Genomic DNA, 25,507 nt, shown 5'->3' on the forward strand with positions numbered 1-25,507 from the left:
GCGGTGATTCAGCCCTCTTCATACACTAATGATTCCCTCTCATACGCGCATAATTATGTCACTCTCTCTTTCGTATTTTGTACTTAACTGTCCACTAATCAACGACATAAGAGAGGACGACAGACAAGGTGGGAGAGGTAGAGATATAAGGCTTAACAAACTGTAATGATTTGCAGCCAAAAAAACTACGGTATCTATATTTTTTTGTTTCATCTGACCATAGAACTTGTCCTGTTTGAAGTTCCAGTAGTGTCAGTTACTTTTCAAACAGATGAAGAAGAAAAATTTAAAAATAAAAAAGAGGTTTTTGGCAGCAAACATGGGTTTGGTTCATACAGGGATAAAAAAAAGTACCCCATGTGTAAAATGAAATACTCTGCTGTATCTTTAATGCTGTGGGCCTAATTTTCTGCCAGAGGTCCTGGACATCTTGTTCAGATGCATGGCATTCGATCAAATACCAAGACAAAAAATCAAAACCTGACAGCCTGTGCTAGAAATCTTATAATGGGCCATGTTTGGATCTTCCAATAGGACAGTGATCCAAAAACAAGGACGCAAAATAACCACAAAAAAACAGAGAGCAGTCAGCCTTAAAGGCGAGGTTGAGTATGATTTCACTTTTCTAACTTTAGTTAGAGTGTAATGTTGCTGTTTGAGCATAGACAACATCTGCAAAGTTACAACGCTCAAAGTTCAAAGCAATGGAAGATATTTGCTTTTAAAGAAAAGGACTACAACAAACTGGTAGGGACTACACGACATTCCTCCCGGGTTAGTGACATCACCAACCCTAAAATGTACATAAACCCCGCCCCCGGGAACCATGTTGAGAAGAGGAAAAGTTGTTGTAGTCGAGCACATTTGTGAGTCAGCTCAAACTTTAGCATCCATCTTTTCACATGCAATAGAAAGTCACTCTGTGTGCATCTCACAACAGTTCCTATACGAGTGATTTATAGATTACCAGGACAGAATATCCTAATTGAAGATAGTTAACTCCACATCAGCAACATAAATTCATCAACTAACCATTCAGAGACGTCCAGTTGCATTCTACATGTTGTCACTTCTTCTTGAGTCTCTTCATCTTTGTCTGACTCTGTTTTAACATTAAAGTCAGAACAGTTTTTTTCATTTTAGTGTCTGCGTGAGTCAATCGCAGCTGCTAACACACACACACACACACACACACACACACACACACACACACGCTCTTGAAACCCCGCCTTCTGCAGCAGCTCATTTGCATTTAAAGGGCCAGGCACAAAACGGTGCGTTTTTGCAAACCCTCAAAATGTGACAACTTTAACATGCTATATAAAAATATCTGTGGGGTATTTTGTGCTAAAACTTCACACACACACTCTGGGGACATCAGAGATTTATTTTACATCTTGTGAAAAGGGAATTTTACCACCCCTTTAAATATCGTGCAAAATCAAGCGCTATAAAAGGGTCCATTTGGCATGCAATCATCTCTGTAACAAATCAACAGAAAAAGAATAAAGGAATAGCAAATTGTCAGAGAAAAAACAGCAATGATTCATGGGGCCTGTTTAGCAAACATGAAGCTCACTCCAGTGAGATTGCTTCATATTTCTCTGTGGAATCTCAAAAATGAATCTCAGTGGAGACCAGGGGAATGATGTGTTTTTAATCTACGCTGGTAATTGATGGTTTGGTTCACCTGCGAATGGGTTAGCGGCGCGTCTGTGGTTCTGAACCAGACCAGGTAACGTACAGAATGGGTAATTAAAGCAGGTGTCAAGTGGGTGATGTATGTTCCATTAATCCTCCTCCTCATCTTTAGATCAGCCCATTTATCTTAAACAAGACAAGCGGTATAACGCTTTCACGCAGCTGCAGGGATCTAATGCAAGGCGTATAGAGAAGACTTAGGGAGAAATGGGAGTGCACTGACCAATTGAATTATTTAAGGATGTGCGCGTACTGTGCATGTACAGTTTGCTGCTCACTGCAGTCTAGAACACAGAATAAGAAACAAAAATTGTGCACAAAGGGTAAATCTTCTTCGCTTAAGAGAAAAACAAGAAGGATTTAGTATGATGCATTATTATATCAACGTTATGTTAACAAATCACAGTTGTCGCTGTGAAGATGTGCACTGTGTTGTTCTTGTAATGTTCTACAGCGCAGATAAGCAGTCTGTTATCTGCATCGCTATGGTTACCGTTGGAACATGGCGGCTGGGCAGAAGAATAATGAGGTGTCATGAGTCTCCAGCAGCCTTGGCCTCTACTAACAAACACACACACACACACACACACACACACACTTGAACGTTATTCAGTTATATGCGCACTTAAATAACAAACACATAATAAATATGCATATTTCACAATTATAGCAATCCACAAATATCTGAAATTCACTGGTGCTTTTAAACATCCTTTAACCTTGAACATTGACCACTATAAGTGCTATTATGAAGCACAGATTCAGTGAGTGAGTGATGTTCTCGTGTCCACTGCATGACAGATCCAATCTAACATGATCAATAGAAGTGGTTCAGTGAAAAGCACTGAATGAAAATGATGACAGAATTTATGAATTCATGGCTGGATTGTGACTATAACAGACTTTTCTTCTATAAAAACTGGGGGGAGAAATGTGTATTCCATGCAAGAAAGAGTGTAATAATGTTCATTTGTGGGTGAACCGTCCCTTTAATTTTACTTTCGCAGATCCCTTTATTTCGTTTTGGTTCTTTCTCTTCAGTAGACGGTGAGATGAGAGGATGTTGTGATATATTCTTTGTCTGATTTTAGATGGTCACACATTGCTCATTGTATTCATCTGAATACATCTCATCTGCTATCCCAGCAAAATGGGTCAGGGTGATATATGATCGTAGTGTGAAAGAACAGAGCCTACCTTCCCTCTTTCTGTCTTTCTTCTACCTCGAGTTTTCATCTTTGTCATGTTGTTCTCGTCTTTCCGGTGGCTTATATATATATATATATATATATATATATACTGTACTGTATATTGCATTTAAATGTTCAGAGCTGACATTAATCCAGTTTTAATTATGTTTTCTTGCAATGTTTTCTTCTGTCTTTGTTTCTCTGACTACAGGTGAAACTCGAAAAAATTTAATATCGTGCAAAAGTTCATTTATTACAGTAATTAAACTTAAAAGGTGAAACTAATATATTATATAGACTAGTTATGCAAAGTGAGATATTTCAAGCCTTTATATGTTATAATTTTGATGATTATTTCATAAGCTGTAAGCCATTATTATCAAAATTATAACAAATAAAGGCTTGAAATATCTCACTTTGCATGCAACGAGTCTATATAATATAATATAATATATTAGTTTCACCTTTTAGGTTGAATGATTGAAATAAATGAATTTTTGCACCTTTTTTCACCTGTAATATAATATAATAAGGTAATTTTTATTTATATTAATCAAGCTAATTTAATTTGCATTGAGCTTTTTTTTTTCATTCAAAATTCCACTTAAAATTGGAATGGCATGGGTATATGATGCTTCTGAAATGTTTTGAGCTGGGATTAATCCCGTTTTTATTATGCATTCATGCTAGGTTTCTCTGTGTACGTTTTCTGCCTGTCAGTGCAATCTCTGCAGTCAGGCTTGACTACACCTCTGATACACTTGTTTTCTTGTGCTTCTGTTTTTTTGCTGCATTGACTGTCATTTTATTGACGTGCATGTATCTGACCAGCACCTGTGGGCCACTCCACATATCCCACTGGGTTTACATCAAAACACTCACATCCAGATGTCAGATGTACACACAGCAGGTGCACACCTGCCTCCTAGAACTTGTCGGTTTGTGTGTAATTGTGTGTGTGAGTGTGTTGTTTTAATGCTGTATGAAATACTGATATAACTGGTGCACAAATATCAGTGTTAGTCAATGACATCTTCACTATTACAGCTGTTAATGTTTAGGGGTAATTTGGTTTGTAACTCGTCACCATTTGCAGGTTGGAAGATAAAATGGGTGAAAGAATCCCACAGACTTACATTAAATAAATGAATTGAGCATTATAAAGACCTGGGCCCATATTTGCTTCTCAAAGTGCCATTTTATTCTTAAGTGCTGAGAATTCATGAAATTTACTCCTACTTTCAAACTTAAGTATAAAAGCAAGTTAATACATTTCTTAAAGCTAAGAATCACTCTTACTCTCCCAGTTAAGACAGTTCGAGAGGTCTCTCAAGTGGTTAGGAGTTGCCAGTACGGGCTTGTGATGGCACTGAGGAGACCGATACGTGTGAATCTTTCAGGAGAGGAAGTATGTTTTGAATGTTTGACGACAAGCAGTTAATCAAACGGTATTGTTTATATATTGTGCAATTTATACGCGAAAATGTGAAACGCACTTTATGGCGTGTAATACCCACATACCCCTCACCAATAATCCTACCCAAACGTATAATACCCACGTACACCACTAATCCTACCCAAGGGGTTTACAGTACGTATCATATGAACATAAAAACTAATTTTCGCATATAAATTGCACGATTAACACAATGTGTGCTATAGAGACGCATTTCATGAGAATGAGATCGGGTTGGTATATCATGTATTCTCTTGAAAAATTATTTATTTGTCAGATGTGTGTAAACTCTCTTAGGAATATTACCATTCTCAGATTACCATTTACCATTTATCTGAGAATATTCTCAAACAAGGAAATCTATTCAATGATTGGTCAGCTTTGAGCCGAGAATTTGTTTACTCTGAGTAATTCTCAGAGGCTTGATAAATGCGGGCCCAGAATCTTTGGGGGTGGACTATTTTGACAAGGATTAGTAATCAACCACCTAGCAAGCACATACTGTGGCAACACCTGCTTTTTGCAAGATTTGTGCAAAGTTATGCACAAATCTAATGTGTTTTTGAGATTTTGTACAAACGCAGAATATAAGGAGGACAATTTCAAAAGTGTTCCAATGGGTTTGCAACATATGGCTGGCACCAGAACTATGGCAGATAAATAGGCACCATGAAGAGTGGTGGAGTTTCCCAAGCCAATTTTCTCTGCCTCTTGAGTTTTTCCTCATTTCTGTATACCATGACCTGTTGTTTTCTTTGTAGACCCACTTATGTCCCTCTAGTCCACCTCCACTGACTCAGCCTCTCTGTCTTCATGGCTCATTTCACTCAGACTGTCACACATCACCTCACTCTCTCGCTGATCGATTTCTGGCTCTTTGTGTGGTCGCCTGGGCTCTCTCGCACTGCAGACCTCATACAGAGGTGTTGGACTGACTGCACCTGACAGAACATGCTGATAGTCCTGTTGAAAAGTCTAGCATATGTTATGGTTTGGATACTGGTTCTTGACTAGCACAAGAAAGCCTTGAGATTCATTCTTCTGTCCAAGCCAGAAACCAAAAATCTGTTTAAAATTCAGTGAGCATCCCCATAAAGAAGTGTGCTTATGAATGTGCAGTTGTGGTGTACTACTACTTCAAAACTTAAAATCATGTTTTGTTTTAAAACAGTACTTGCAGACAATATTATATTAATTAAATAAAAGGCCACTTAAGTGCACTTAAAGAGAAAAGTCATAAAAAGTGCACTTTGTAAAAATGTCAAATTAAGTTTGATTTGAAACTACTGTGCTTTAGATTTGTTTGTGTGTGTGTGTGTGTGTGTGTGTGTGTGTGTGTGTGTGTGTGTGTGTGTGTGTGTGTGTGTGTGTGTGTGTGTGTGTGTGTGTGTGTGTTTTATATGCTTATATATTTTTATGTGTTGACTATACTAAAACACATTACTTGAGTACTTGTAGAGTATATTATTCAATTTTAAGTTTATAGTTTATGGCCTGGTTTCAGAGACAGGGCTTAGATTAAGCCAGGATTAAGCCTTAGTTCAATTAGGATATTTAGCTTTTAAAAACATTAATGGTGTGCATTTTGAGACAAAATAATGACACTGACATATTTTAAGATGTGTCAGAACAATTGTTTCTTTCAGCTCAGACAGCTCAAACATGCATTACATTTGCCACTTAAATTTATTATTTTTAAGAATATCATATCTCTCAATGTATATGTTTTTTACAAGGATAGCATCCTAACTGAAACGGAACGCAAATTTAATTCAATATATACTATGTATATATATAGTTTTGTTCTTGTTTTGAAGCATACCAGATACTCAACTAGTTTGATATTAGCATGTTGCTAAGCTAATGCCATGATACTTTAATAAGAAACACGTGCACACACAATGAATGAGTAAACTTGTCAGTTTTTAATTAGGTTAAACTGAAAATCTGCAGTACTGAAATAAATATAAGTGTTCTCATAACTGACTTGACTGCCATTTTGAATGATTTTTGTTTACTGAACTGCAACGCATTCTGGGATTGATCGCCAATAAGGATATTGTGATGGTGCCTTTAAATTTGGCCCACTATTTTGTTTCTGCCAAACGTTTGGAAAGGTCTTCATATCAGGAGTATGACTAAAAATGTTGTCTAGGTAGTGAACTCTAAGAAAAACTTAAAGCTTTTCTCATCATGACTAAATCTCACAGTGTTTACACAAACCTTGGCAGAAGCTTTTATACTGCTTATTGCTGCTTAGCCACTAAGCTAACTCTTCCTTTGTCTAGATACTTCCTCTTTTTTTCAGGTTAGACGTACTGTTGGATGCATCACCCACGTGTCATCTCACTTTATTGAATTCTCTCAGCTCTCGCTGGCAGCGGCTTGACGCCAGTTCCTTACCCTACAATGCACAGCCATAGCAACAGGATGCAGCTCAGGGGATTGTGGGAAGGAGGATGGAAGAATGAAACAGAATAAGACAGGGGCTATTTTAGTATTTCCTGACCTTTCAGGTCTCCTGATTATGTAAAAATAGGTAATGTAGGTGGCAGGGACTGATAGTGTAATGAAGACATGATTTGCTTCGAAAATGGCAGATGTTTGTTGCAGCTCAGTGCACATTTCTTACATTGCCCAGGACAGACATCATTGATTTCTCCTTTCGTTCTCTTCTTCTGTAATATATCTTGAAATTTTCAGCATGCCTGATTGCGTTTCTATACTAAATTATGTCTTTATGATTGCAATGTGAATTTCGAACACTGAAAGAATGCAATTGATATGTCTTGAAAAATACAGCGGGTTTAAAAGTAAGAAACCACATTGAAAAATCTGGACTTTTTCTCACTTTTTTTGTTTTGTCTTGTTTAAAAATACATTAAAATTGCAATTCACACATGCAGTCATTTGAAAACACCTTTTCTATGATGAGCATGTTTTTTCATTTAAAAACTAAAATTAAAATGAATGGTTGTTGTTGTTATTATTATGGGCACATATGATAAAAAAATGTAAGGCTGATACATCTTGTAAAACAAATTAGACAAATAAAACCCTTAATAAGTAGTTTTTAAATGTTATATACTTTAGAGAGAAGTGTTATAATTCACTAGCTTCAGCACAGTATGCTGAAAATGGCTGATTACACATCTAAAAAGCATTAATATCTCGAGTGTGTGTGTCATAATTTATAATTCATGTATACCAAACATCTCACTCAACAGTAAATTTAATACAAATATTGTGTATATTTGTATGTAAAAAAAAATATTATAGTATAATAGTATATATCATCCAATTTATCATTTAAATGAGCATCATGACATATTTTGTCATAATTACATCATTGGTCTAATTTAGGAATTGCTGAGAATCATGAGCATATCTTTTTACTCCAGCTTTTCAGTCTAGCTTCTCAAAATCATTAATAATAAATGAAAAAAAAAATTATTTATTAAAATGTTTGGGGGGGGGGGGGGTGACTGAATATACTTGCCAGAGAGCAGTGCAAAAATATAAAAAAAAACATTCAATTTAATTTCAATGTGTGTTTAATTCAAAGATAAGCTTGCAGCACATTCAAACCCTGATCGTTTTAAGTCCTGAATGAGGTATGTTATAGCTTCATCTCCCAAGGTCACCAACAAAATAAAGATTTATGAAATTCTAATTTGATGCAAATATCACTCACGCCAAAGTTCTAGGACCCACTATCTTCATCCACTGACAAAAGCTAACATAATAAGTGACACATTCATTAGAGTCGCTGTCAAAACACTGGAAGACTCGCTGATGCTTGATGCAGCAATTAAGCGTGGATTTTACAGTGTAGGAGGAAGTCATTTCAAAAGAGTGTGTGTTTTTTTATGTCTGTACGGCACAAAATGTACGACACCGCTTCATCAAGAGTCTGTTAATACCTTCATGACCTCTGTCCTTGGCTGATTGGAACAGTAAGTCACAAAGCATCCAACGGTTTAAAAGCGAACGTGTAAGTGGTTTTGGACACAAAGCCTTTCTTTCTCGCCTGGATAGACTTGAGAGGTTGAATAAGCACCTGAATCCACGCATGACGTCATCTCTTCTTTATAGAGGGGACAGATCCAGTGTCAGTACTGTTATTGCTATAATGGCAATAAAAGACCAAGTATCTGAAGTGGGAAAGACGAGGAGTCTGGGTAGGAGGAAGAGAAAGATTATTCCGATTATCTACTGATCCATCAAGTATGATATATTTTCAGTTTCGCACATTGAGATGCCAAGCGGAAGAACATATTTGGGAATTGAAGGATTTCTGAGCTTTCAGCCAGACTTGAAAATGAACCAAGGGCCATTTTCTCCCTCAGAGGGCATAAAAGATTCACTCCATACCAGCTTAATAATACATGATCTATAACTCATCTTCTTGGTTTTTTCACAGTGGAGGGAGAACATAGATATTTCAACAAAAGCAGGTTCCATGAGTCTATATATCAGTCTCCATTAGCTAGATTTATATCAATGCGTTCCCCAGCACACAGGCATATTCAAGAGAACCTTTTTGAAGGTTCATTCAACAAACACATATATGTGCAATGTTGTCTTCAAATCATATGGTGTGTATATTAGATCAATTTATTTCTTTTGATGTGTGACATGAAACAATATAAGTCTACTGTAATATTCAACACCCAAGACAAGCCTTTTTACAAGTTTATCTGCAAAAAAAGACATTACAACCAAGTCTGAAAATGTTAAGCGGGTTAACTATACTCTGGTCCTGCTTCTCAGGGCTTTGACCTAAACAGAGCTGAAGGCTTGAATCTCATGTTATGGACTTGAGAGATGTACATCATTTTCCCTGAAGAATCTCTGTCGGTCTCTCCAGTCAGATCTCATCCCTGTGACCTGCTGCATGGAGCAAACATTAACTTTTGCACTTATATACATGTGACGCTTTGCAGTATATGTGGAAGCAGACAAAGAAGATATACAGATTTCGGTGCATTGCTGAAGATGATAATATAAAAGCAAATGATAAAAAAATATTAGCAGGCCAAAAATGATTTACAATCCATTATCTTCGAAATTTCCCCCAAAATGTGCGCATAATTTCTAATTTTCTTTTTTTTTTCTTTGTTTCTCTATTTATAATGTCATGTTTAAAACATTAATTACATTGGATTATTTGAATTATTTTTATTTTTAAAATAAGTATCTTGTGTTCAGCAAGGCTGCATTTATTTGATCAAAAATACAGTAAAACAGTCATCTTGTGAAGTATTATTCATTATATTTATAATAATTATTATATTATTATTATGTTGATTTATGTGATGGCAAAGCAAAATTTTCAGCATCACTTCTCCAGTCTTCAGTGTCACATGGTCCTACAGAAATCATCCTAATATGCTGATTTGCTGCTCAAGAATCATTTGTTATTGTTGTCAATGTTGAAAACAGCTGTCCTGCTTAATAATATAAATTTTAAAAATATATATATATTATATATATTTATATATATATATATATATATATATATATATTTTTTTTTTTTTATTACCCATTATTTCGATGGTCCACTTAAGACATTCTACTAACTATACTTTGCAACTACATGTCAACTTATTCTACTAACTAACAGTCTACTAATACTGAGAGTTGGCTGACATGTATTAAACTAAACTAAAGTGGATTATCTAAATAAATGATCAATATTTAACTTTTTTAATTACGTTAAATGGAGCTCGTGTGACCATAACTGCATACATTTATTTCTTTCACTTGAGTTTTTTTTTTTTTTTTTTTTTTTATCCCTACCATTTCAAAAGCACAAACTTCGTTTGTTCGCCACATACACAGACCTTCTTTATAATGGAACAATCAGATCAAAATTCAGCAGGATGTCTGGGAAACTATTGCTGTGATGCCTATTGCATCAAATTAACCAGCCTGGAGATTTCTAGCACTTTTCTTTCTCCTGTATCAGACTATATAAATTAATTATTGACTACCTAAATGTGTGTTCTCAGTCAGGAGGGAGAGAGAGAGAGATTGATTCAGTCTTCATCACAGTGAAGTGAGAAAAGCTATAGAGACAAGTCCAAACAAACATACTGCATCACTAAAGATGGATCCGTGGTAAATCTCCACAGATGCCTTCCTCCACCCGTAGAGAAACTAAATAACTTTTCTCACACCAAAACTTTCGATTTAATTTTTGGGTAAGACATAAAACTCACAAAAAGCTAGCATTTCAAAGAATTGGTTTGTAACATCAGGGTCATATAATACCAAGCATATTTATCTCTGGCTCATCAGAAATTATACAACACATCTACTAAATGCAGTAATTGTGTACAGTTATTCACAGTGATCCACACTATTCTGTCCAATAGAACAAGCAGTTATAGCATCAAAACTCAAGCTGATGATTTCAGAATGAAAATCACCTGATATTATAAAACCCTCCTTACCTCCCCGATGCTTTCGGATTTTTGCATTGCTGCTCAATTTTTTTGTGTAAACTTTTTCAGGATTCTTTGATGTACAGAAAGTAAAAAAACAGCATTTATTTAAAATAGAAATCTTTTGAAGTATTATAAATGTCTATACTTTTGATCAATTTGCTCATTCTGAGCATCTGAATCTTTACTCAACCTGATTTCCTGTTTCTCCCAATTTATAGTCCTTCCTCACCTTAAAGAAGACCATTATGTTGTGTGCATTTATCCATTTGATTGCAGTGTTCCTCTACTCCCCATGGGCCACCTGTCAGGTGAGCCACGTGCACTTTTTTATGACAGGCAATTACTCAGGAATGAGCCTCTGTTTGTCGGCCGGTTCCCCAGACTCAACATGTCAATGCCGCCTCCCCTCCTAAACCCCCCCCCCCACCTCTCCCTCCCTCTCCCTCCCTCTCCCTCCCTCTCCCTCCCTCTCTCTCCCTCTCTCTCCCTCTCTCTCCCTCTCTCTCTCTCTCTCACCCACCCACAAAGTCAGGACAATAAGTTACAATGGAGTTAAAAAGAAGAGTATGAAATTGTTTCATTACACGGTAAAAGACATTTCCGTACTATATGCGGTACATTTACAGTAAAATACCATTAAATTGAAAGTTTTTGGAAGTGAAAAAGAACAAGTCATTGTATAATTTACAATGAAAATAACGTAAATTGATATTCCCAGAATTCTCTGCGTGACACTTTTTTGTTTAAATAACTTACACTATGTATAACTTTATAATTTTTCTTAGTTTTTTCTAATCAGTTATGTGCATTAGGATTTTATGAAACATTTAATGTTGTTAAATTAATGTTTATTGCATTTTTTAAATTTCATGTGTGTTACCATGATGGTATTTCGTGTTTATGTGAATAACACTGTGCAGCTTCTATATATCAATATTAACTTTCTTGTGGAAAAGCTGTTTGTGATTAGCTTTGATCATCATGTAACTCTCATCACCACTGTGATTGCCAGAATCGGTGTATTACAAAAACATGGTATGGTACAAAACAGATATTTAAACAGATATTACTTCATGTTTAAATTGTTTACTACTGTATTTTCTACGGTAAAATTCTGGCAACCACAGCTGCCAGCTTTTTACTGTAGATTTAACAGATTTTTATTTACAGTGTACTTCTTGTTTGAAGTAAAAAAAATGTGGTAAGAAACGATTTGACATTGAACTTTTTGAGTTAATTATAATTATAATGTTTAAAAAAAACGTACATTGCTGTTCAAAAGTTTGAGGTTGGTAAGATTTTCTTTATTGTTTTTGGAAGAAGTCTCTTATGCTCACCAAGGCTGTGTTTATTTTATAAAAAAAATACAATAAATACAGTAATATTGTGAAATATTATTACAATTTAAAGTAACCGTTTTCTATTTTTAAATATTTTTAAAAAATGTTAATTTATTCCTGCAATGGCAAAGCTATATTTTTTAATCTTTACTGTAAAATAATCCGTCAGAAATTATTCTAATATACAGATTTGGTGCTTAAGAAGAAACGTTTCCTATTATTATCAATGTTGAAAACAGGTGTGCTGCTTCGTACACTACAGTAACGTTTAAATTGTTAACATTAGTTACCTAAAAACATGAACAATATTTGTACAGCATTTACTAATCTTAATTAATGTTCATCTCAACATTTAATAAAAAAAATTTAAGATCAAAAGTTGTATCTATTATTATTAATTAATGCACCTTGAACTAACATGGGCAAACAATGAACATGTTTGTTTTTATTACCTAAAGAATAGTAGTGTGTAAATATGATTTTGTCACTTTAAATAGACACACAGTCGTAAATAATTAATATTTTGAATTAATTAGTGGTGCTTGCTAAGTCAAACACATGAAAAAAATTTTTTACTTAATTCTTTTCCACATTTCATATTTATAATTATACACATTATATTTTATAATTGATTTACCTTAAATTAAATTAATCAAATTATTAAATTAAATTAAGTTCATTCTTCTTCAAATAAGAGCATAAAACTTTGGTATGGGAGATCTCAACATCAGTAAACAAATAAAAATGTGGCAGCTTCCCTGCCATGCCAATTTCATCTTTATGGATTCACACATCTGTTCGATATGCTTCACCCAGCTCTGTCCTGTCACTGTCTGAATTATAGGGGTCACTCAGTAATGTCGGGGGCCTTCACAGTTCAATCAATGTGACCTTTCAACACTGTCTCATTATCAACAGCAAAGGATAGAAAGAAAACCTCCACAGGTTATTGCTTATTGCTAAATATTTTAAACAGCACTTGCGGGAGTTTTGTGTGCAGGTGTGAGTTTTATATTTCACTTGCTCATGCAGGAGTTTGAAATAAATTGCCAAATGACTGAGGCGAAAGGTAATGCGGTTATAGTGGAGGTTTGGAAAGAGTGCAGCAGACACTGAACACCAGGTGAGATGTAACTCAATCTCACATAACCTTTTACAAAGAAGATTAAGTTCAAATCTGCACCTGAACAAAACCAACACAACACTACCGTTGGATTTTTCCCCATGTTTTTTTTTAAAGAAGTCTCATAGAAGCTGCATTTATTTGATCAAAAATATAGTAGAAATATTATTACATTTTAAAATAACTGTTTTCTATTTGAATATATTCTAAAATGTAATTTATTTATGTGATGGCAAAGCAGAATTTTCAGCATCATTACTCGTCTTCAGTGTCACATGATCCTTCAGAAATCATTCTAAAAATGATCATTTGCTCAAGAAACTTTTCACATTATAATCAATGCTGTGCTGCATTATAATTTTTGTGGAAACCATGATAAAAAAAAGTGGGATTCTTTGATGAATAGAAAGTTCAAAAGAACAACACAGAAATATTTTGTAACATTATAAATGTCTTTACAGTCACTTTTAATTAATGTATTGCATTATTCCTGAATAAAAAATATTAAGCATTTAAAATTTATATTTATGATCCCAAACTTTGAATGGTAGTGTTCAAATATAGCAATTAATAAACATATTTTTTTCCCAGTCTGACATACAGTTTCAATTAACCTTTTAGTCATTAAATAGTTGACTCTTGTCAGTGTGGTTTAACTGTGTTCGGTTATTACTCAGCCGCTACTGTATTGAACTTGTGTCTGAAATCAACATCTAAAAAAAAAACTGCTGGAGAAAACATATTAATGCAATTGGGCTTTTGACGAAAATCCAAATATACTCCTGGCCAAAAAAAAAAAAAAGAAAAAGAAAAAGGGGCAAGCCAAAAATGGCTAAATATTTAGGGCTCTTTTAATGGCCATTTTAATCTCAAATCACTAGTCTGGAAATTAACAGGAAATGCATTAGATAAAGTAGCTTAGGACAGAATAGCCTTTCCCAGCTTGCAGGCAGCGTTTTACAAGAAAAAAAAAGTCAGTGTTGTTCCACTTAATGTTAATGGCTTCACACAGTTTATGAGTAGTTAAATGTCTCAGTTCATTTTGATTTTAATGTGAGACAAATTTTCACTGGGTTCAAATCTAGACTCTGACCGGGCCAAAACATCTGAGTCTGATGGACTTTTCAAGCCACTTGGCTGTCTTTGCAATTTTTTCAGGAGCATTCTCTTCTTGAAAAATAACATCTGACCATTCCTCTTTATAACAAACTTATAATTTTTGGAAAGCAAGCCTGTCACAACTGATGGTAGTTCTCAGAATGAAGACGAGGAAGATTATATGCTAACTTTCTTTAATAAACATGAAGAATACTATAGCGTAAGGCAGACAGAACAATCACACAAACTACTCATAGACTAAAACCGACAATGAACTGAAAGAAACAGGGGGTATAAATACACAGGGAACTTAACAACAGACAGCTGAACATAATCGGTAACCAAGGAGACTAACTAGCAGGTGATCAAGACTGAACTGAAGCACATAAAACCCCGAAATTAAAAGAAATTAAGACCCCGTTTACACGTACATGGTTATTTTGAAAAACTGAGACATTTCCCTTCGTTTGAGCCCTTTCGTTTACATGCAGGGTCCGAAATTAACTTTTTGGCTCACCTGCCACGGGGACTGGTAGATGAAAAAATCCACCAGCCAAGCATATTTTTTACCGGCCAAAATAATAAACAGCCTTTTTGTGTCACATATACATTAATTTCAGTACATTTATATATAGATAATAAGGTATTATGTTGAATACAAACATAAAAAATTGTCCAGAGCAAAATTTGAAATGTAGGCTATAATAATTTTTTTATTTCACACACACACACACACACACACACACACACACACACACACACACACACACTCTTAATCTCTCTCTCTCTCTCTCTCTCTCTCTCTCTCTCTCTCTCTCTCTCTCGTTTTTATGTTGAAAGGAATGGCTACTGTTCATTTAGCTGTTCATAATCTGTCCATTACTGTTCACACACATTTCTGTCATTTTCTATCTGAAGCTATTGCCTGCAACATTGAAAACTCCGGTCTCTTGTGTTTAGCGCGAAAGCTCACGGACAGTCGTGCCGTGTACCAGCTGCTTTGAAGCGAATATCAGTTTAACTGACTCGTAACGTGTGCAATATCTCACGACCTCCCGAGTGTCCGAACATTTTATTTTATTATTTATTCGCTAAACGGAAAATCTACCAGCATTTGGCGCTTGGCGGGTGTTAATTTCGGATGCTGAAGACAGCCTTAGGAGACGGTGAAGCCTTTCGCCTGTCTCCACTGAGAGAGAGAGAGAGAGAGAGAGAGAGAGAGAGAGAGAGAGAGAGAGAGAGAGAGAGAGAGAGAGAGAGAGAGAGAGAGAGCGCGACCGACCGGGGCTCGCTCTCTCTCTCTGCTCGTTCTTCAGTTAAACATGCGCCCTGTCACACGCGCAGCAGTTCGTCTACATTCGGCTACTCACCGATCAGATAAGACTATGGCGAGACAAACATTTTATTAAAAACATTTTATTACATTACTATTTTGGTATGAACATTCACCCGCCAGTGTGGCGGATAGCCTTTTGAGATTTACTCGCCAAATGGAAAATCTACCCGCATTTGGCGCTTGGCGGGTGTTAATTTCGGACCCTGTTTACATGCAAACAGAGAGTTCGCCTCTGAAAACGATTCTTTCTAAAAACTCGATTTTGGAAAACTTCGTTTGCACGTTTGCATGTAAACTGAGAAAAACTGAGTTTTAGGCAGCCGACGTCACCGTATGTGACTATTTTCGGGATTCTGATTGGCTAACATGGCCTTGAGCTTCTCGTGACACTGCCACCTACAGGTTTGGCATGGTCTTGACGGCATATACACGGGTTCGTGTTCGATCACTTTTCTGAAAACTGACAGGTGTGCACAATGCTATTTTTGAAAACGGAGAGGGTTGAAATGTCCGTTTATGAAAATAGCAGTCCACGTGTAAACATAGCCTAAATGAACACAAGACACAACATAATACTGACAAAGCCATTATGCCAAAAATTATGCCATTTTTCCTAAAAACAAATGATTCACCACTCTGAAGCATGCAACTCGTGTTTCATCGCTTTCATAGCTCCTCACACAACTTGCCATTTTCTGCCAAAAACTTCATTGTCTTTGATTTTTTTCTAAGTAGTGAATTTGCTTAATTTGCTTAAATTTTGCCAGTTTCCTGACTAATATTTGTGGTTAAGACCATTAAAAGCTTAAAGTTTTTAGCCATTTTGGGCTTGGCCCACACATTTGGCCCCCATGAGTGTAGTTTCTGAGATACAGCCCTTTGAACTAATCCAGGCCTCCCCTGCAGGTGATCTCGAACAGATAAGGTCTTTTCTTTCTCAATGTTTACTTTCTAACCACACAACTATAGTGACCTTTGAGGGAACAAAAACGTATCTGGAATGCAAATTAAAAGAAATTGGCTTTATGTGGCACTGCTTTCATGTATTTGGGGAAAATGTGGTGCATGATGAAAGACTGATGACACACACACACACACACACACAATGGATGCCCCCAGCCCTCACTGACATGAACCACTACATGAATCATAGACAGAAACAGAGGACTCTATACAAAGCAATATGAAAAGCCGAACATCAAAAGAATCTTTCAACATTTAGGTCAGTGTAAGGCTCTCCACTTCCAACCACTTCTTACTTTCTGAAATTAGCACATCTCTGCGAGTCCTGTTGCTCTGAGGCAGGACAGCTCAGATAATGATCTTATGATCTATAAATGAGATGTCCCTGAACACTGCTGCAGGGCTACAATACTCTATTATCACCACCAACCAGTTGTGGCCACCATTAGCACCTCAGACAGACCATTACGACCATTTAGCAAAATGTCAGCAAATCTGCTATAGGCTAGAACTGCTCTGTCTAAAGGAAGCCATCAATAAAGTCTTCTGGGGAAGGTGTGAAATAATGCTGCGTGCATTCAACCTTTGAATTGTCCGAATATTCATTGTCCTACTTGGAAAAAGGACGACATCCAACTACCAGGAAACTTGGGTAAAAAAAGCTACATCTCAGATTGCACATGCATGTAAACTCAAACACTTGATGTGAACATGGTGGCACTCAGGTGAATGTACAAAGTCGATGACAAACATTCTCTTTGCAGCGAAAATAAAATTAAATGAAATTAGTAGACATGTAGGTGCACTGTTACTTATAGTCAACAGAACCCCAACCCATCAAAATAAAGTGAAACCCAATCATGTTAATTTTCAGATTTGCTAAATTTTACATTTAACAGTGTTACTAAATCAATCGTGACGAGCCGGGATTCGAACATGGGTCGCCTGAAGCACAACGGCGATACATGTCGATGCACTTGCCCAAGAGGCTATTGGCGCAGAGGGGAAACATTTATTTTAAATTGTAATAATACTGTATTTCACAATATTAGTGTTTTACTGTAGCTTTAGTGAGCTTGATTGTCACAGTCACGTTTTGTTTTCATTCAGTCACATGTGTTTCCTCTAGTTTCCCGCCAATTATGAGTTGTCATGGTTACTGATTATGGAGCTTATATTATGACAAAATGATTTGAATTTGAATTGTGTAAATCTGAATTATTTGCAAGTGTAATCTAACAAAATTGAATTTTAGGTGGTAGTTTAAATAGTTCTGAATTTGAATTTTTTTAAACGAATATTGAACATTTGAAATTTAACAAATTGAAATGTTTTTATGGCTGAATTTTATAGACATGTATTTTCAAACAGTAATATTCAGTTTAAAAAAATTCAGATTCAAGTTTTCAAGATGAAGAAATTCAGAACTTCAAATTCAGTTTTCTAAAATTCAATGTCAAAAATTCAAGTTCAAAAATTCAGATCTGACAGAAAGTAGGTCACAGGTCATCCACAGGGAAGAGTAGATGATCTCAGAAAAGTCGAACAGAGCATTTTGGCCAATTGGGGACTGCGGAAGTTTTCCAGCGCGAACGTGGTGGTGGTTCAAGAGGTTGCCACTCTCTGACTCTTGTCATGAATCGCCCGGAGGTCTATTACATGTACGACGCAGTCTAGACTGGACGCGAACGGTGCGACGCGACCCGTGAAATCCCCAACAGCACACGGATTCCCCATCCTATTTCTGACCTAGTCCCAGCTCTTTGCAACAGTCGCTTCAAGCTGTGTTGCGTCGCGCCGCTCGCGTCCTGTCTGTGTAACTGAGGTCTAGTAGTAGACAAGCTGGCGTTCTAATCAATTTTACACAAAATGTAGGCTACTTTAAAACAAACACCAGAGACCGCTTAGACAAATGTCCCACGTGCTGAGAACGCTAACCTAACATATAAACACAAAATCATTCATGTTTAAGAATCTTAACGTTACCTCCGGGCGATTCATGACAAGAGTGGACATTAACGCTTACGTGAAAACCGCTTAACGTGGCTCACTGTACGAAGATAGTGATATTAAAGGACCAAACTCAGTACAAATCATATTAATAAACCATACTTTGTATAAAAAATCAGATGAGCCCAGAATACCTACGCAACGCGTTTAATTGTGCGTTAAGCATTTCCTTACCATAGAAAACCGTTATAAGAAAACGCTTAACGTGGCTTAGGCTACTGTACAAAGACAGTGATATAAGGACCGTACACATCATATTAATAAACCATACATGTATAAAAAATCAGATGAGCCCAGAATATGAACGCAATTGCGTTTAATTACGCGTTAAGCATGTTCTTACCATAGAAAACCGTTATAAGAAAACACTTAACGTGGCTTAATAAACCTTAAACCTGATTTGTTATACATAGTAGGCAGGCCTATGGTTTATTAAGGACCATTTAAGGTTTATTAAGCCACGTTAAGCGTTTTCTTATAACGGTTTTCTATGATTAGAACATGCTTAATTAAATGCGTTGCGTTCATATTCTGGGCTCATCTGATTTTTTATACAAAGTGGTTTATTAATATGATTTGTACTGAGTTTGGTCCTTTAATATCACTGTCTTCGTACAGTAAGCCACGTTAAGCGTTTTCATATCGGTTTTCTATTAAGGAATTTGCTTAACGCGTAATGAAACGCGTTGCGTTCATATTCTGGGCTCATCTGATTTTTTATACATGGTTTATTATTATGATGCGTAGGCTACTGAGTTTGGTCCTTGTCTTTGTACAGTAAGCCACGTTAAGCGTTTTCTTATAACGGTTTTCTATGGTAAGGAAATGCTTAACGCGTTGCGTTCATATTCAGAATATGAACGCAACGCATTTAATTAAGCATGTTCTAATCATAGAAAACCGTTATAAGAAAACGCTTAACGTGGCTTAATAAACCTTAAATGGTCCTTAATAAACCATAGGCCTGCCTACTATGTATAACAAATCAGGTTTAAGGTTTATTAAGCCACGTTAAGTGTTTTCTTATAACGGTTTTCTATGGTAAGAACATGCTTAACGCGTAATTAAACGCAATTGCGTTCATATTCTGGGCTCATCTGATTTTTTATACATGTATGGTTTATTAATATGATGTGTACGGTCCTTATATCACTGTCTTTGTACAGTAGCCTAAGCCACGTTAAGCGTTTTCTTATAACGGTTTTCTATGGTAAGAACATGCTTAACGCACAATTAAACGCGTTGCGTAGGTATTCTGGGCTCATCTGATTTTTTATACAAAGTATGGTTTATTAATATGATTTGTACTGAGTTTGGTCCTTTAATATCACTATCTTCGTACAGTGAGCCACGTTAAGCGGTTTTCACGTAAGCGTTAATGTCCACTCTTGTCATGAATCGCCCGGAGGTAACGTTAAGATTCTTAAACATGAATGATTTTGTGTTTATATGTTAGGTTAGCGTTCTCAGCACGTGGGACATTTGTCTAAACGGTCTCTGGTGTTTGTTTTAAAGTAGCCTACATTTTGTGTAAAATTGATTAGAACGCCAGCTTGTCTACTACTAGACCTCAGTTACACAGACAGGACGCGAGCGGCGCGACGCAACACAGCTTGAAGCGACTGTTGCAAAGAGCTGGGACTAGGTCAGAAATAGGATGGGGAATCCGTGTGCTGTTGGGGATTTCACGGGTCGCGTCGCACCGTTCGCGTCCGGTCTAGACTGCGTCGTACATGTAATAGACCTCCGGGCGATTCATGACAAGAGTCAGAGAGTGGCAACCTCTTGAACCACCACCACGTTCGCGCTGGAAAACTTCCGCAGTCCCCAATTGGCCAAAATGCTCTGTTCGACTTTTCTGAGATCATCTACTCTTCCCTGTGGATGACCTGTGACCTACTTTCTGTCAGATCTGAATTTTTGAACTTGAATTTTTGACATTGAATTTTAGAAAACTGAATTTGAAGTTCTGAATTTCTTCATCTTGAAAACTTGAATCTGAATTTTTTTAAACTGAATATTACTGTTTGAAAATACATGTCTATAAAATTCAGCCATAAAAACATTTCAATTTGTTAAATTTCAAATGTTCAATATTCGTTTAAAAAAATTCAAATTCAGAACTATTTAAACTACCACCTAAAATTCAATTTTGTTAGATTACACTTGCAAATAATTCAGATTTACACAATTCAAATTCAAATCATTTTGTCATAATATAAGCTCCATAACTGATATGATTAGTCCTCTTAGTTCAGCAGTGTCTCCTTATTAACCTTGTTTGTACCACTACTTAAGTTCCTTTGGTCCCTCAGTTAATTGTCGGTTGTTGTCTGTGCCCTAGCACACTGTTTCTTATGTTGGCTTGTTATTCTGATTTCATAATAAATCGTATGTTCTTTACAATCATCTTCATCTCCTGTGGATCTAAGCGTTACATAACAACTGAGGGGATCATCCGGTGTCTGGAGAGCATCACGCCCCGGTCTAGAACACAGCCGGACCCAGAGCCCGAATCACCACCTTCGACCGCAGAGAACTTGTGAGTGTGCGCCCTGCAGCCACCCGTCACTAGTCAGCTAGAGCTCGAGGACAAGTGGCCAGCGTGGACTCTCGCCCCGGAAGAGGAGCCACCCAATGAGTCTGACCAGGGGTGTGAGCCCACGACATCAGTGGCTGAGGGTATACTGGTGGAAATAGAGACTGAGGAGTGGGTGATTGACTTTAGCGCTGGGTGATTGACTTTAGCGCTGAGGTATCGTCTCCCACCATATCCCACCCCGTTTCTTTCATTGCTGTTTCTAAACAGCACAGAGACCTGCATGGACTATGTATTACCTTCGACCCTGTCAAGTCTCCATCTGCTTCCGTCACTGCCGTGCTCAGCCAGTCCTCCAGCCCCGCTTCTGCTGGAAGTTCGCAGTCCTTCGCCATCTCCGGGAATGCCTTGCTGAGACGTCGAGCCGCAGGTCATGCAACCGTTAGCGCCTCAGCGATTAGATCCTGTGGCTCCGCCTCCAGCCTCTGATTACCTCACTCGGCCCGTCGACCTGTCATCTCCGCCTTGGCTCCTCCCACCTTCGGTGTCCACCAGACACCCTCGACTCTCCCGGTTTCCCTCGTCCCACCGGCTCCTCCTTGGTCAGTCATCACACCACCTCCGCCGGACTTGCGGATCTTCCGCTATGCTCCGTTCCTCCACCCTTATGGCTGCAGCGGGCTCCTTCCCTTCGGGTACGCCTCGGTCCTCCATCACACTGGCATCACCTCAGTCCTTGGACAGTCTGGCTCCGCCTTCAACGTTCATTGACGCGGAATCGCCTGGGTCTCAAGTGCCAGCGATGGTTGCTCGAATCCATCGGCTCTCCATCTGCGCCTGTGGATCCATCGGCCGTCGGTCGGCCGTCCCCCAGTTGCCATCAGCCTCCATAACATCGTGGCTCCTCCCTCCTTCAACTCCACCTTGGGCTGTCGACACTGACACTGCCACCTGGGACATTCCAACATCGCCGCCGGGGTCTTATCGTCATACTCCCATCACCATCCCTTCGTCTCATCCTTCCTCATCCTTTAACCATCCTTTCACCATCACCTCGTCCACCTCCAGAGCCCCCTTTGCCCCTCCCTCAGTTATTCCGTTATGGCGTGAGGTCGCGCCTTGCCGGAGAGGGGAGTACTGTGACAGTCACGTTGTTGTTGTTGTTTTTTTTCATTCAGTCACATGTGTTTCCTTTGTCTAGTTTCCTGCCACTTATTAGTTGTCATGGTTACTGATATGATTAGTCCTCTTAGTTCAGCTGTATCTCCTTATTAACCTTGTTTGTACCACTACTTATATTCCTTTGGTCCCTCAGTTCATTGTCAGTGGTTGTCTGTGCACTAGCACACTGTTTCGTATGTTGGCTTGTTATTCTGAGTTCATAATAAATCTTATGTTATTTTATAACCATCTCGAATTAACCATATAATTCCTTATGTGGATCTAAGCATTATAATAATGGATTTTGTTCAAGAATTGAAAACTTTATCAACCTCCATGTTTTGAATGCTATTTTGTAAATATTTATTTCATCCAATATAGATAAAATAAATACATATAAATTAAAATACCTCTAATATTAGCCAGTGGTTCCAAAATATGGTGCTCTACTTTTAACAAATGATACTTGCTATTGGGAATCAAATATGCAAAGCCAACTTTCGCACTGCCCTTTTACATCGAGGTCATACAAAGTAAGATAAGCCCACTTTCTGACTTCGTAAGGATAGCAGCGACATCACCACAGTTTCTGAAGGGGCGTGTGTTGGACAAAGTTACTTTTAAAAGTAATGTCTTACAATATTGCGTAACTGATTCTGTCAATTACAGTAGTTACCTTTTATGGAAAGTAATGTTACGTTACTTTTGTGTGACTTTTAATTACCTTGGCTGGGCTTGTGTAAAAGCATAATTAGAATGGAAACCCTACTTTTAAAGTCGACATGAAATTAAAATTGACCATATTTACTTTTTAGCGCATATTACTAGTCTTGTAGTGAACAATTAATCTGTGCAAGTTAATACACAGAAAAAAATAGTTTGCCGTGGTAATCTTAAATCAAAATCTAATAAAAAGTTACTTCCAGTCTGGAATAGCGTTCCTTTTCTGATGACGCCAGTTTGACGACTTGGGTTGAAAACGCTTAACAACTCCCCTCAAACCGTTAGTCTGCTATGAGCAGAGATGGAGAGGAGGAGCGCTAAAGTCAAACGCTGCCCTCTGTTCAATATTTCGTTTCACTTGAAAATATGTCACAACACTGGAGAAAAGTCGTTTGCAACTTCCGGTTCATGGGGACTTTAAGATTGACCGTATTTTCGTTTTCGGTCAAAATGCCTTTTGAATGGGAGTGTTAGGGGCACTACAATGATAGCATCAAAATAGCTATTTTTAAAACACTAAGGAGGCTCGACACAACATGAAACTGTGCTTGAAGTATCACCAGGGGCTCTACACATGAACTCGAGCATTGACAACATTGTTTGTGTACACAAAGTTTACTAAAAAGAAAGGTTTTGTATACTTTATCAGTTAGTGTTTCTGGTGGCTGGAATTTTGCCAGTCAAAAGTAGTCGATCTCCGAATTCGTTCATGTGTAGAGACCCTGGTGATACTTCGAGCACAGTTTTATGTTGTGTCGAGCCTTCTTAGTGTTTAAAAAATAGTGATTTTGATCTTATCATAAAAGTGCCCCTAGCACTCCTATTCAAAAGGCATTTTTACCTAAAAGGAAAATACGGTCAATCTTAAAAGTGGTGTTTCCATTCTAATTCTGCTTTTACACGAAAGTTTGACTCGGGTAGATTAACAAAAAGAGCCTAGGTTCAATTTTGGCGGGAGTTACCCTTTAATAACATAAGAAAATTAATATTTGGGCAAAATGTATACATTACAGTACATGACATGTACATTAGAGGGTGCAGCTCATGTACATTCTGGATTGCAGATAAATAGGATGCAGGAGAAGAAAGTTAAGCACTCTTCCTTCAGCAATAAGAAAAAAAAAATTACGCAAATGTGATGTTTATCTAAAGTCATACTTACTGGTATTTGAAAAAGTAACTTAAAGATATTTTGTTGTGTAGATTTAAAAGTTATGTGTTACTTTACTAATTACTTTTTTAAAGAGTAATCTGATTACGTAACTCACATTACTTGTAATGCCTTACCCCCAACACATGATGTGCATGACAGCATTACACATAACTTAACATTTCCAATTCCTTCTTCAGCCAGTCACACTTACTTATTACTTCCATGTGTATACTATACACACTAAAATCTCTTTTAGTTATTCTGACAGCTGTATGGGGTAAAAAGAAGCCAATGACTGACTGCTGTCATCATGTCTGCGTCAGTTTCTTAAGTTGTCTGCGTAGGTTTCTTAGGGAACACAAACAACCTGTACTCTGAGACAATTTCTAAAAATAGTCACCATCAGTTTTTTTTGCTGTGTCACAAGCTCTCGAGCTAAATATAGAAGCGTGTGACGCATTATGAAGACGCATAGCGTGATTTACATAATCACAGCTGCATCCCACCACTCTCACCGCATAGATCTTGACCTTCATGAGTATGTAAATTCAGTCCAGTGGAAGATCAGTACATGCGTGAGTATATATGAGAGATTGTGGAGCCAATTCATTTAGGTTACCCAAGAGATTGTGTTAACATAGCCGGAGGAGACATGCTGAGGAGAGTTATGTAACCATGTGCGGGAGCAAATTACAGAAAGAGCAAGTGCTTCATTGTGACATTTTCCAGGAATGGGGCATTGATGCTGTTGTAATGGTCCGTCGCTTAAAGAAACCGTCCTGCGGAAAGCTACACAAAACACATCCATCCCTGCACAACCAGCACAACGGCACGGGTAGATGCACACACGTGCACAAACAAGTTGGAATTTATATGGTAATTACATAATCCTATCATGTTTCTCGAGCCCACTGGAGCAGTTATATTCTGACTGTGCATACATTACTGCATTAACCACAATCCAAGACCTAAGTCTCATCACTCAAATATGACAGTCATATTATCTGTGCTGTGCATATGTATTCTCATCACATTCACAACCATCACTGACACACTCACAACAATGCACTATAAAACAGCAATGGAGTCAAGACCAGACCCTTCATCTCCCAGATCTAATTTGAAAGTTCTCAACACTCCAAATTGTTGTAAACACAAGATCATATGTCCCTTGCTACACCCAATTGTTCTTTCTCCAGCATGTTATTTCAGTGAACTGGATAAAAAGTGTATTTTATGCTTACACTGGCAGAGAACAAAGT

Source organism: Phoxinus phoxinus, assembly GCF_949152265.1.
Source record: "Phoxinus phoxinus genome assembly, chromosome: 19".
NCBI lineage: Eukaryota > Metazoa > Chordata > Actinopteri > Cypriniformes > Leuciscidae > Phoxinus > Phoxinus phoxinus.